Raw genomic sequence first — 13,573 nt, 5'->3', positions numbered from 1 at the left:
TCATGCTTTGAAATAATCATAAACTTTTGTTTTCTAGGGACATCCCACCACAGACAAGTTTACTTATGGTTGAGTTTGTTAAGCATGTAATTTCTACTCCCCGTCTCGCTCTGAATGGGTCGCATCCGGTTAAAACAACCGCATGAAAAACTGCACAGGTCACTTTTTTTTTTCTCGATTGGCGGAAAGCTACCATGACATTCGCACTGTTCACTGGTTCCTTCTGGTTCATGTCGGCTGTTTATGCGACTGCAGCTGTCTCAGATGCTATAGGGAGCACCGCTGCCTCCGGGAAGGATTGCAACCAGTCAGCGGATGTCCACGTGGTAAATCTGTATTCGCGAATGTCACCTCCATCTGAACGATCGCTAACTCCGACAAAGGTTTTGACATAACTGCATTTGAATTTGGCAGCGAATGAACTTCACAGTTGGCTGACGCTTTACTTTACCAAGGGGTGTCAAAAGCGTGCTGCTATGGTTTTAAGAGAAAGCGCGAAAATGTTTATTCATGAAAGAACCAAACGTAAACGATATACGACGACGAAGCCTCTGCGAAAGCATGGAACTGTGGTAAAAATTCGTCGATGCAGTAGTGATTTTTCTTGTTTTTCATTTGAACTACAAGGGAGAAGGGCTGGCTGGCTCAGTTAATTGTTTGAACGCAAAAGTAGCGAAACGATGAGATATGAAGGGGAGCACGAGGACGCGGATACCACGACACTTTCCACATAACGTGTCTACGCACTGTAGTTTTAAATGTTTTTGCTTTCAGATGCTTTGCTATCAATATTTCGCAGGATTCCTTTAGTAGAGCAAGAATACGACTCATTTATCAGATGAAATATCTCGATCTGCCAGAATAGTTATCCACTTAAGGCCCTTGAATTAGTAATAACAAGATATGGTCGTATTGTCATTCAAGTTTAGGGTGATTTTAACTTGCAGAGCTCTGCAACTGCCATCGCTACGGTGTTCAGCGTATCTTTAGAACGTTCTAAACTGACAGGATCCGACACATTTTTTTTTTCAGAAGCGAAAATTCTCAGACATGGCCGCAGCTCTTACAGGCGCAGCAACTAGACTTTATCGTTTTTATTGCGACAGCAATTATACAGACGCGCGAGGCCCATTCGCACCACCACCTTCGTACTGTCACAGTATCGACGCGCATGCGCAGCCCGCGCGTTTAGTATTAGGCTTCTAGAGACGCGCAGTGCGTTTGGCTGCAACAGCGGCGAAGCCAAGTAGACGCACCATCACGCTCCACTCAGTCGGCTCTGCCGGAGCCAGCTTTCTGGCCTCCACTGCTCGCACGCACCGAGCGGTGGTGGTGGTGGTGGTACAAACTTTATTTAGAGAAGGCCAAGCGGAGGCACCACTGCGCGTGTGCGGCACGCTGGTAACGCTGGTGCGGCCAGCGTGTTACGGGGAGCGGCTGATCGCTCGCTCCCTTGTCTCTTCTCTCCAGCGGAGCGCGCGTAGCGTTTTTGCGAAACAAACATGGCGGCCACCCGCACGAACAGCGGCACGTCGTCGGCGTCGTCTTCAACCGCGGCGCTGACTCGCCTGCAGGCGAAAAAAAGCCTCGTAGGTGTTTCACCACTTGAGGGCCCCTATATCCTGCGAGAGGTTTCAGCAACGAGGCCGTTTGGCGACGATTTGGAGTGGATGACTGCGATCGAGAACCTGAAGTGAGCGCTTGGCCGCGAGCTGACACTTCGCAACAGGAACGCCAACCTTGTCCAACAGTTGGCACAGCAAAGCGCTCCGCTCTAAAGCCCCTTAAACTTCGTAAAGTAGTGCCACGCTTTGAAGAATGCCTCCTCTTCCTCGCGCGCTCTGGCCGAGGCCGACGCCGCGTCGTTATTGGCCTAATAGCGCTACGTGGGCCCTCGCGCCGTGCATCAGCACCACTTTTGCTCGAGAAGCGCCTACGGAGTGGCGAGGAGCGCATGTTGGCGCCGTTGCTACGCTTGAGCAGTGTAGGCGGCGCCACGGTCGAGGAGGGAGCGTAAAAGAGAGGAGAAACGAGGAGGAGTGAAGGCGAAGGAGAGCGTCGGTACTTTACGAAGTTTAAGGGGTTTTACTTCGCTCTAGTGTCGCTGCGTAGCCAGAAATTTCGTAAAGGGCGGGGGGGACTCACATTGCAGCTCGGCCTCTTTAAGAAGCTTTAGCTCGGGTGCTCATCTAAATACATGTAAATACGTTTTTCTCGGCAACCACTACACCAAATTTGACCAGGTTTGTTGTATTTAAAATAAAAACTTAAATTCTACTCACTTTTCGTTTCGATTTTTTTCATTTAGGTTGTCAGTTCTTTACTTAACATTGGAAAAAATCAGAAATTTCCAGAAAACGAAACAATCAAGTTTAACACTCTGTAACTCAACAATGAAAAATAATATCGCAATTCTGTGAATTGCATCCAATAGTACATCTACAGCGGACAAAATTGATCTGTTACACATCAATCTCAAAAAATTTCGTATCATGGAAATACGGCTTTTGCAGAACCCTTGCACACAACGTAACCAGTTCACGTAAGATACAAATTGACATATCAAATTTGTCCGCTTTGACTGTTATAATAGATGCCGTTTACAGAACCGCGATATCTGTTCTTGATGCAGAGCTATTAGCTTTTAACCTCGTGCTTCTATTTTTTTCGAACTTTCGAATTTTTCAACATATTTAAACAAAATTCAGACCCTAAATCGTAATTCTGCTTCCAACAGACACTAGAATTTAACTTTCTCTCTCAAGTGCAACAAATTTCAAGAAAGGCGATCGAGGAGTTATCTCAGAAAAGTGTTTCTGCGTTTTACATGTACTTGAATAGGCCGCGTCGGAGTTAGGCCCGAGCTAAAGCTTCCTCTTGAACAATTTGTCGAGGTTTCAAATACATGAATAATAACTGCATTGTCATTGCCAAAGATGCTGCAAACGAATTCTTGAATGCTACACACTGTAAAAAGAAGTAAAATAGGTATTTTTTAATAAAAGAATGTACTCGTATGTGCCAAAAACTGTGCCCAGAATACCTGATGTCAACGTTTCCATGTTTTTTGCCTATCTAATAAGTAAAGAACGTATCAAACGAACTTTAGAACTATATCAGTTAGAAACCAGCAAAGCAGTACATGCAGCTGATATGAAAAATGTAAAGGCCATGAAATGAACAAGTTCATGGCAAATGTGTTAATGAAACTTTGTCATTCAGTAACCTTGTTCACATTCTTGTACATATGCAACGGCCAGTGAAAAATCTCAATGACGCTTTGATTTGTTCGAATGTATTACGCAGGAGCAGTTGTGTGTCCAGTCGTGTGTCGTGAGTAATTGCATCGAAATTATAGTCGCAACACAGAGCACGTATAAAAAGCGGCAGTTCTGCAAAATATACGAGGGCGAGTCAAATGAAAATGAGCCAGTGGGAATACATGACAAACGGGGTACTTTATTTAAAAGTAGTCTTCATGAGCATTTCGACATTTCTCCCATTGACTAGCGAGTTGCGTGATTCCCGTCTCATAAAGCTCCTTGGGTTGCTGCTTGAAAAAGCCTGCAACTGACTCTTTCATGTCATATGAAACTTTCACGTCATATGCAACTGACTCTTTCACCATGGTTTGTCCCCGATCACAGTTGCAGACAAGAAGTCGTCACCCTCATTATGATACCGGATCAGATGAGTCAAGGCAGCGCCGATCTTCTCCGTCTTCTGGCGGTAGTTCAATATATTGGGCATCCATTTCGCACACAAGAGCCGATAACCGAGATGTTCATGAATTATGGCGTGAACCGAACCGTGACTAATGTCCACACGCTCTTCCAGTTCATCGATGCTAATGCTCCGCTCTTGTCTCATCAGATCATCAAGCTTGGTAATTTTGTTGGGGGTGATTGCACGATGGCTTTGGCCCGGTCTTGGACCGTCTTTGCAACTTTCACGTCCTTCTTTGAACCGTTTACTCAAACGCTTCACAGTGGCCAATCAAATTAAATGTTCAACGAACACGGCAGCCATACGGCGACTAATTTCTTTTTGGGAAACACCTTCAGCTGTAAAAAACCTCGTGGCACCACGCTGCTTAACTTCTGGAGCATCCATTACGTCCCGCAACCATGTTCAACCCAGTGTATGAGAGCATTAAAGAACATTTATCCTCACACCTGCGTGTCACTTTTGTAAATGAGAGATGTCTGTGTGCTACGCGCATGCCTCGCAGATAATGAATCGAACCATTATTGCGTGGAGTGGGTAGGCTAACTTTAATTTCACTCGCCCTCGTACATTATAAATGCGAGGATACAGCTTGATAAAGGAGGGCAAAAAAGTGTCACTAGAAATAAAGTTCACTGCACGTATACACAAAACCTGGCAACAATATATTTAAGCGCATAAGTATCCAATAAATCTACCTATCTAAGAAAAAGCCACTCTATGTAATGCGTCAGACAAGGCGAATGAACATGTTGCGCAATCACAGATTCACAGAATCCTAGATCCCGCCCCCATTCCATCCACTCTCCCCGATGTATCGCGCGCGACGGAAGGCGGTGCGCTTGCTCCTCGCTTTTCTCCTTTGCGCACACAAGACTTAGCAACCATCGTCGGCTCACCCATTCCATTACCCCCCCCCTCAAAGTCAAAGTAGAAAAAATAAATAGGAACGTAGTTAGTTTGCCTGGCTATAGTGTCTTGACATGGATGCTTTGGTGTAGGTGAAAAAGAAATGTTGATATATTTTTATGTGACATGACGGCACGAATGAACCACCCCAACGCTTCGTCTCATCGGACCTCGCTGCGTGCTTTGCCAACTTGATTGATTGATTTACTGATTGATTCTTTATTGGTTTATTTTGCCTGATAGTGTGTTGATTAGGCTTGTCTCGTTGTATGTTCCGATGTAAGACTTTAGAAAAGTCAATGCATCTTTGGCGTCAAATGTTTATAACTACATTAAACCCACAAAGTTCCGCAATTCAAAATCTGAAGCACAACTTTGGAAATGTCAATGCACCTTTCGCATCAAAATTTTATGAGAATTTATACCCATAAAGTTTCGGAATTGACATCCATGCGCTCCGTAGATTCCGCGGCGTCCGCGACATGCCGCGGTGAGTCCGTTCGCCATCAAAACGCCCTTGAAATTTGGTGCTCGGATGGGGCTCCTTGCGTTATGTGACTCCAGGTGCATGAGCATTGCCACGAAATCCAGCCCGAGTTCGCAATGTTCGCGGTGAAATGTCTTTTCGAGCGTGAAAAGGACCCCCCCCCCCCCCATTCTAGACAAAATCCAGAATGATTTCCGACGCCGGAGGCTGCTTTGGTGGGCCGTGCATGGACAGCACGAAAAAATTTCGGGGGGGGGGGCTGAAGCCCCCCCCCCCCATAAGCCTCCCCCCCCCCCCGAAATTTTTTCGTGCTGTCCATGCACGGCCCACCAAAGCAAAAAAATTTCGGGGGGGGGGGCTGAAGCCCCATAAGCCTCCCCCCCCCCACGAAATTTTTTGCCCCTACGCCCCTGGCTGTATATGCTCCCACAGGGAGCAGAGTTTCGCATAGTTCCGCTTTGTGTTCTAGCTCTGCAGTGAAGCCACTTCTCGCGCGCGCAGGAGGCAAAGCCGCGCGGTGTTCAATTTGGTTTTTGTCTGCTGTTCGCGAGCTACCTGCGGCAATTGTTCGCAAGCACTGAGCTAGATGGCATTATTTTATTCAGGCTGCGCTTGAACCATTGGCGTAGCCGGAGGGGTGGTAGGGTGCCAACCTACCGAAATTTTTAGTTTGTATGTGCATATATACCCGCGCATATACAAACACACGCACGAACGTACATATAGGAAGTAGGACACCTCTCGATCTCTTGAAATAAAATCCTGACTACGTCCGTGGCTTGAACAGCTCAAAAGTTCGCGTGCAAACGCGCATTTACTTGCAACAAAAAGCGGCGTAATGATTTTCAGTATGAATATGAAATTTTCTCGCCGAGGACGAAAGGCAAGAAATGTTTAAAGGGTGTTTAACGAAAACTTCACACACGTACGGCGGACGATTATGTGAGCGCTTTTTGGCTTTCGAAACCAGCCGGTTAATGCTCGTCGCCAAGAAAACTATTGTGCCTGCAGTTATGTCACTGGCCGTTAACAGGACGTCATTTATCACTAACCGACATTCAGAGCAGCTGCACGTTTTCGATATATCCGGTACAGACACGCAGATTTAAACGCATCTTAAATGTTCAACCACGCAGATTTTATGCAAAGCTTAATTTTATGGTTCACTCATATCGCAAACTAAACAGCTGCTTCGTAGCAGCAAATCTGCAACTGGAAAAAGGTGCAAGATGCACGAGCTTCTAGATCAAATTTATTTCGTACAAGGCAATGGATGAGCAATGGCTCGTGGCAGCAGGGGAAGAGTGCGGGTTCTTGGAGCCTTGGGGGGCAGAGTTCAAAGCCACTGGAAAGGCAACAAGCTATTAAGGGTAACAACAGGCTATTTTTATTGCGCTAATCACATAAGATGGCAAAATTGCAAACTAATTATTCACACATTGCACACTGTAATACAACACATTTTTCTTTATCTCTTCATACTACTCAGGTTAATTTACTATAGCACAGCGCTTATTAAAAATACAAAAAGAATTCTACATTCCTCACGTCGACTAAGGCCGATCGAACAAGCAAGATATTGCGGAGGGTATATACTGAAGCTATCACAGCTGTCTGACAAGCGGGAGCGCACGATATTTTCGCTTACTACAAAACAATGAACACCAGTACATCAGAAAAATCAGAAAGCCGACAAAAATATTTTAAAAGCAGAGGAGAGAAAAACCAGGGTGCAGAGGGCAAATTGTATCGGCTAGTATTTACTCTATTTTGAACGCACTGTTATAGACCCGCATAATCAGAACAATCGTACAAGCAGCACAGCGAACTGGGTGAGTTGGTAAGTTAACATTCTTGGCGTATATGTGCAGCGCGACACAGACGTATCATTCATTCTTTGTCCCGCGTCTGTGTCTCACTGCACATTTACACAAAAAATAGTACAAGTGAACAACATTTCATGCCAGGCATGCGCATTTCAGCGTGTACAGGAGTGTTACTCGATATAAATGCTGCTTTAGTGTAAACAAGGTGAACGCCCCTCGCACCTGGTCCCTTTCGGAGCCGGTCGGTCCCGGCCAATACGCAATAGCCATACGTGTCTCAGGCACACGTCTGTCCGTCCTCACGGCACTGCATAAAAAACTTTGCCACCTTCCGTGTAGTTTCAGCAGTTTGGTGCGCTGCACCCCGTCATACTGGAATACAAGTGTCAGTATGATGTGTTTAGTATCACTTCACCAAAATCCTTAACTTAATATCGTCGAATACCGTACATGCAACCCGGAGCCGATGAATGCAACGCACGCTCGACGGTCCGCTAATTGCAATGTCGGTGGCACTGTCGGAAACGAGTCGGCGTCGCGCCCGTAAAGTTGGCTTCGCAGCGGCACAGTCGAACATATGACGTCATTTTCCACGTATAACGATCGTCGAATAGCGGTGCGAGCGGCGCCGAAAAAGTTATGCGCAACTCTGCTCCCTGCGGGAGCATATACAGGGACCTTACTCCGCTCTAAACTCCGCTCATTCCGCTCGACCAAGCGAGGGATCGCTGAGCTAGCGCTCTTCTTTCCGCCGTGGTCCGCTGCCACCTCCGCTCGCCCGCTCGCCCGCTCGTACCGCTGGCCCGCAGACCCGCTAGGCTCTATTGTAAAGCCCCTGAATTAGATCATCTAAGGGCTTTACTCTATTGGCGTTCCTGCTCCCACCAGCGCCAGTGAGAGAGTAAAACTTCTTTATTAATAATATTTGAATGGCGAGAGCAGTGTGGGAGGAACCCTCAGTCCAGAGTCCCTAAGATGATTCCGGCGATGTTTCGAGCCCGTTGTATCACAGCTCGGAGGACCTCGGGTCCGTCGCGGAGGGCATCATCCCACAGGTCTTTGTTGCGTAGGGGGTAAAGGAGAGTTGGCAAGGGAGGAAAGAGGTTTGCAGTGCACTCAGTCGTGACGTGGAAGATTGTGGGCGAGCTGCCACAGCCAGGGCAACGATCTGCATAACATAGTGGGTAGAATTTATTGAGAGAGACAAGATTTGGAAAAGTTGCGGTTTGTAACTGGCGTAATGCCACTGCTTCCTCCCGCGAGAAGGACGGCGGTGGTGCGGCGTGGGTGCGACGAATGCGTGTATAAAGACGGAATATGTCTTTGTAACGGAGCAAGGGATCCCCCTACTCTGAACTAGTCGCCTCACCACGCCGAGTCGCCCGGAGGGAAATTTCTCGGGCAACCGCATGTGCGCGTTCGTTACCCGGCAGCGAGGTATGACCAGGCGTCCAGAGTAAGTGGATGCGGGGAGGTGTGGTTGGTGTATTTTGCGGTATCTGTTTGAGAATTTGGTGCGCCGCTCTCGGGATGCCATGTCCTGATAGGAACGCCCGGCATGCCTGTGGCGAGTCCGTCAATATATACACTTCCAAAGGAACACGGATGGCGTATCGAATTGCAAGAGCAACACCGAGAATTTCTCCGTAAGCGGCATTTGTTCCGCGCATTGCAGCAGAGTCTCTCAGGGATTCGGTGCCATCCAAAACTACCGAGGTATAGCCCTCTTGAGTGCGTGATGTGTCCGTGTATAATATATGTGTTTCCGGGATGTTTGCAAGCATGCGGCCAATGTATCGTACACGGGCTTTGCGCCACCTTTTGCCATGCTCGGGGTGCATATTACATGGCAATGGATGAATACTTAGTGCTTGGCGTATCGCTGACGACAAGATTGTTGGACGGGTTTCATACTCAAGGGGTGGGACAGAGTATCCTAGCAGTGTGAGAAGATGGCGGCCAGTAGGAGTGAGTAGGAGGCGCTGTCGATGGCTGACCCAATGTGCCTCTAGCAGCTCGCCTAGTGTGTTATGTGTCCCTAAGTTAAGGAGACGGCGTGTGGAAGTATAGTTCGGGAGGCCATGGGCCAGCTTCGTCGCTTTGGGAATCATTGCGTCTATGCGAAGTTGTTGCGCTTGGGTCAACCGCTGAAATGGGAGATGGTATGTAAGGCGGCTGATCACTCATGCCTCCACTAAGCGCAGCAGGTCCTCTTCTCGAAGGCCCCAGCGCCTGTTGGAGACCCTCCGGATCATGGCCAGAATTTGCTCAATCTGGTCTGGATAGAAGGGAAATAGTGTAGTTTGACCTGCCATCCGCTTGGATGTGTAGGCCGAGGATACGAGCACGATTAACCTGTGGTATCGGTGTGCCATCCACGTGCACAGTGATAGGGGGAGTAGAGGAATGGCTCCGGGGGCGAATGATTATGAGCTCCGACTTTTCCGGAGCACATATTAAGCCGTATTTTCTCACGTACTCGGAAACTGTATCGACTGCTTGCTGCAGTTGGTCCTCGATGGCTCCGTCGGAACCCTGTGTCGACCAGATAGTAATGTCATCCACATAAATAGCGTGGGCGACATCAGGGATCTGGTCGAGTAGCCGGGGGAGCCCTGCGAGCGCGATATTGAATAGAGTAGGGGAAAGAACTGAGCCCTGGGGTGTCCCACGTCCTACAAGGCAAATCGTACCGGATCGATGCGGTCCCATTCCTACGGTGGCTGTGCGATCTCGAAGAAATGCGCGGATATAGTTGTACATACAAATTCAACAGTGTGAATGTGCAACATTGCGAAGGATGAGATCATGTTCAACATTATCGAATGCCTCTTTTAGGTTTAAGGCGATGAGTGCTCTCGTTTGGGCGGACGACGGAGGTCCTATGACTTCTTCCCGCAATTGTAAAAGCACATCTTTGGCAGACAGATGAGCCCGTTATCTGAATTGAGAGTTAGAAAAGAATGATTTTTATTCGAGGAAGGGCTGCAGACGCCGCAAGGGTACATGCTGTTTGGATCGCACCGCTGGCGCGATCGGTTGTTGGGAACTCGGCGCTGACGCCCGTGGTTGTACCTGGGTCGCAAGCCCCAAGGGTAGCATTGGCCTGGCGGCCTGGGGTACAACTGGAAGCATCCGAAGGTCCCGGCAAAGCATGGGTCGACTGGTAACAACAAAACAACTTGTTTATTTTAACATCGCAAAGAGTTGGCGGTCAGGTTGACCGAGGTAGAGAGACGGGAGAGCACTTTACTCAACAGAAGAAATCGGAGCCCTCCTTTTGGCGTCCGGGGGCAGCTGTTTTTATACTCTCGCAGTTGAGGGCAAGAAGGAACCCCTCAATAGACGAGCACGTGAATGTACAATGGGCTAATGGTGACGCACACTGTCGTAGCGCTGCCGGTCGGGCACAATGACTGGAATGAGAGGGTGATCCCTTGCTTTCGCATCGCCTGGTTCAGGCACAATGACTGGAAGGGGAGGATGACCCCTGCTGTCGCATCGCCTGGTTCAGGCACAATGACTGTAAGGGGAGGATGACCCCTGCTGTCGCATCGCCTGGTTCAGGCACAATGGCACATACACTCACACACGCACATGAAGACACGTGGCATCGGAACATGCCTGGAAACGCCTGGCGGGGAGCGTTGCGGCGACGCCGCACGGGCCAAAATGTCTGCCGCCCCGCCGCAGTCGCGCCGGCAAAACCGCGTGTCGCAGGCGAAACGCAACAGACCGCCCCGCCGGGGGAAGGAGATCCCGATGGACAGGGGACTGCATCCGCTGTCCGGAGGGATGTCGCTCGATGATGCTCATAACCGAAGTCGGGCGTCCCTCGACGTTTCTTGAGCGCAGCGCACAGAGAAGGCCTCGTTCTCTCGTTCAGGTTCGCACGGGACACTGCAAAGTGACTTCGGGAGAGTTCACATTTTTGCTCTCGTTCCCGGCAAGCGTTAGAACTACGCTGAAACTCAACCGCTCAGTCAGCAAGCACGGCACAACCCTCACTAAGCCCTGCCAGGCTCTTTCCCCTTTTTATACCACTGCCTAGTTCCTTACAGTAGTCTAGCATCACTCAGAACGCGTCCACAAATTGAAAAATTGCACTAGAAAGCATATCATCACTTTGAAACACTAAACAAAAGCAATATGTTAAAAAAAATCCTGCCTCAGGAAGAAAAACATCGGTAACAAACAATTTTTAGGCTGATTCCTACGTTAGGGGCTTCGACTTAAGCCATCGGCGTTACCGTTGAGACTCCCCTTTTTGTAACGCACCTCAAAGGAATATTGTTGTAAAGCGAGGCTCCAGCGCAGGAGGCGGCCATTTTTGGGAGAGATGGTCTGCAGCCATTGGAGAGGGCAGTGATCCGTCTCAATGATAAACCTCGAGCCGGCTAGATAGCATGACAATTTCTGAACGGCCCACACGAGACACGCACACTCTTTCTCGGTGGCGCTATACGCCTGCTCACGACTGGTCAGCTTACGACTAGCATACAGGACGGGGTGTTCTACTTCTCCATTTTCCCGTTGGCACAGTACAACGCCCATGCCTCGCTCACTAGCATCGCACTGAACAATGAACCCTTTTGTATAGTCTGGCGATCGTAGCACATGCTGGTTTGTTAGGGCACTCTTTAGGGCGCTAAAAGCTCTTTCCTTTGTCTCGTCCCAGACGACTGTTTGAGGCTCTGACTTTCTTAGAGCATCCGTCAGGGGAGCCGCGATATCAGAGTACCTGGGAATGTACCTCTGATAGTAGCCGGCGACACCTAAGAACGACCGAATATCGGTCTTCGTGCGCGGTTGCGGAAAGTCTCGCACAGCGGCCACTTTTATTTCAGAGGGGCGGCGACGACCCTGACCAATCACGTGACCGAGGTAGACAACCTCGGCCTGTGCTAACTGGCACTTAGGAGCCTTTACTGTCAAGCCCGCTTCGCGCAGGCGGGTTAGCACTGCCCGCAAGTGTGCCATCTGCTCAGACCAGGATGCGGAGAATATCGCTACGTCGTCTAGATACGGTAAAGCGAATTCTTGCTGTCCCCGCAACACTTTATCCATGAGGCTTGAAAAACAGTATGGCGCGTTCTTCAAACCAAAACTCAGCACTTTAGGACGGAATGTTCCCATTGGTGAAATGAACGCCGCATACCTACTAGCCTCTTCTGTAAGTGGAACCTGCCAATAACCCCTGACAAGATCTAGGGTGGAAATAAACTGAGCGCTACTAACTTTCTCAAGGCGCTCCTCGATGTTAGGGATCGGATAAATTTGATCCTTAGTGATGGAATTAAGCCTGCGGTAGTCGACGCAAGGACGAGGTTCCTTGCCCGGTACCTCAACTAAAATCAAAGGGGAGGTATAATCACTCTCACCTGCCTCAATAACACCGAGCTGTAGCATTTTCTTTACCTCAGCCTCCATAATATCGCTCTGGCGGGGTGACACCCAATACGCCTTGGATCGTACTGGCTCAGGGGAGGTAAGTTCTATATCATGAGTAAGTACAGAAGTCCTACCAGGCCTCTCAGAGAACAGACCTTGAAACTCTTGTAATAGCTGGTGTAGTTCGGTTTTCTGCTCAGGCGACAGCGGTGCTTTACTGATAAGGTCACTAATGATTTGACCGGTGTCTTCCCTGTTCGTCACTGAGCCTAGTCCCGGAAGCTCGACCGGAAGCTCTTCAGGAACGTTTACCATCATGCACACCACTGCTTCCATTTGTCTATAAGGTTTGAGCAGATTACAGTGGTAAACTTGCTGTGCTTTCCGCTTTCCTGGCAGACTTACCACGTAGTTAACGTCCGACAGTTTCTGAACAATTCGTGCTGGGCCCTCCCACTGCACGTCTAGTTTGTTGTTTAGCGATGTGCGCAATATCATGACCTCATCGCCCACCTCAAAACGACGGGCCCTGGCTGTCCGATCATAATAAACCTTGGCCCTCTGCTGGGCCTTTGTCATTGCTTCACCTGACAACTCCTGTGCCCTTCTTAAGCGTTCGAGGAGCTTAAGTACGTACTCCACCACGACTGGCTCGTCGCCCCTACCTTCCCACGATTCTCGAAGCATGCGAAGCGGAGACCGAAGCGAGCGACCGTACACCAGTTCAGCTGGCGAAAACCCCGTAGCTGCATGCGGCGCGGTCCTTAATGCAAACATCACCCCAGGCAGACACAGCTCCCAGTCAGTTCGATGTTCAAAACACAACGCTCTCAACACGCGCTTCATGACGGAGTGGAGCTTCTCAACGGAATTCGACTGTGGGTGGTACACTGAGCTGTGTAGCAGCTTTACCCCACACCTTTCGAGAAAAGTTGTCGTCAAAGCGCTAGTAAACACTGTGCCCTGATCTGATTGGATTTCCGCAGGAAAACCAACTCGCGCAAATATGGACAGTAGTGCATTAACTATCTCAACTGAGCTGAGTTCTTTAAGCGGCACTGCTTCAGGGAACTTTGTCGCTGGGCAGATCACAGTCAAAATGTGTCTGTACCCCGTGGCTGTTACCGGCAGAGGTCCCACTGTATCAATAACGAGCCGTCTAAAAGGCTCCGTAATGATAGGTACCAATTTCAACGGCGCCCTTGATTTGTCCCCTGGTTTGCCCACCCGCTGA

Source organism: Dermacentor variabilis, chromosome 1, assembly GCF_050947875.1.
Source record: "Dermacentor variabilis isolate Ectoservices chromosome 1, ASM5094787v1, whole genome shotgun sequence".
NCBI classification, from domain to species: domain Eukaryota; kingdom Metazoa; phylum Arthropoda; class Arachnida; order Ixodida; family Ixodidae; genus Dermacentor; species Dermacentor variabilis.
This window is presented reverse-complemented; position numbering follows the sequence as displayed.